Here is a 1,579-nt window from a genome sequence, read left to right on the forward strand (position 1 = left end):
GGTGGCCGTGCCCTGCGTGGGGGCAGCGAGGGGATGGAGGCAGCAGCCTCAGCACCCCCCCCATTCCCATCGAGTGTCGCGTTCCCCAGTCGCAGTATAAGAGCAGGGGGAAGGGACGGACTTGCAGTGGAAAGCAGCACCCCCGAGCAAAATAAATACTGACCGTGGATGGAGAAGTGTTTAATTCCTCGCTGCAGGAGCTGCTGATTGCCTTGCAGCCTGCCCTCTGCCCCATCAGCAGCTCCCCCTGCCCATCACTTCTGTGCCAGGGACAGGGCAGGTACTGGCCCAGGGTGGGTGTTGGGACCCCCTGGGTGCTGCCAGGGCCGCATCCAGCCCATGGGGTGTAGCAGGATGGGCTGCACGCCCTTCCCCTCTTGCTGCAGCCTCCAGCCCTGGAGCACCCTGGTAAGGTTGGTGCAGTGAGGGACGTGGAGCAAAGCCTGTGCCTGTGGTGATGACCCCCCCCAGGAGCCCTGCCTGGTGTGGGGGAGCGGGTTGGGGGGGCTGCAGGGCTGCACCCCACCCCCATTCCCTGCAGGCAGCCGGTCCCGCAGCCGCAAGGTGGTGCTTGCAGCTCGCAGCAGTGCTGCAGCCTCGCCCGGCGGAAGGGCACCCCACTGAGGAGCTGGGTCTTTTGGGGATCCCAGATCACAGGGGATGGCTGAGAGCCCCCAGGACTGGGGCATCTTGCCCTCATCCTCATTTATCTCCCCTGCTTCCAGGGAGCAGCCCCTCACTGCCCTGGGTCTACTGGTGTGGGATACCAGAGGAGTGAGGATACTGGAAAAAGCAAGCTCCGGCCAGCCAGGGTCAGTGCCACCCTCTGTGCCACTTACTCCTCCAGTGTGGCACCCAAAACTTGTCCCCCACCTTCCTTTATCCACCCCTGCACCCAGCTTCTCCGGATGCAGCAGGCTCAGCCTCGCTCCCTGCTGCCTCTGAGCCCCAGGAGCTGCTCGTGGGTCCTGCCCCGAGGAATTGTCCCACTTGGGGACCGAGGAGATGGCCGAGCTGCTGGGCCCCTGGGTCTCTGTCCCAGGGGCAGCCTCTCCCTGGGCACCATCACAAGGAAATTAGGGTCTGCGGTAGGTGCATCCTCACCCAGCTGTGCTCTCTCCGGGGGCCGCAGGTCCCCAGAGACCCCCCCCAACCCCGCACCCAGAGCTGGGGCTGCTCAGGGCTCCAGGTGCTTTTCTCAGCACTGTGCTCTGGGGGACAAATCCAGAGCCCCCTTGGGCAGCAGGACGGACAGCTTGGCGGTGGGACCCCCAGGATGACACCCACTCTAACTCCATTCGCTGCCTCCCGGGCTGGTTCAAGGACACAATGCCCCGTGCTCGGGAGAAGACCCCCCCGCCAGCCCCATCGCTGCCTGACGATGCCAGCCCTGCCCGAGAGCTCCCCCCGAGGCACTGGGATCCCATAATCCCCTCTATGCTCAGCCCCCTCTCCCGCTTAACCCCACCACCACCCCCCCGGATTCGTGTGGGCAGCAGGCAGGACAGCCACCAGCTCGGGGCAGGCGCTTGTCGCGTCCTCCCCGTCCCCTCCCGCCCGCACCCCCTGCCCTGGCAGG

Source organism: Pygoscelis adeliae, unplaced genomic scaffold (assembly GCF_000699105.1).
Source record: "Pygoscelis adeliae isolate BGI_AS28 unplaced genomic scaffold, ASM69910v1 Scaffold803, whole genome shotgun sequence".
Classification (NCBI taxonomy): Eukaryota; Metazoa; Chordata; class Aves; order Sphenisciformes; family Spheniscidae; genus Pygoscelis; species Pygoscelis adeliae.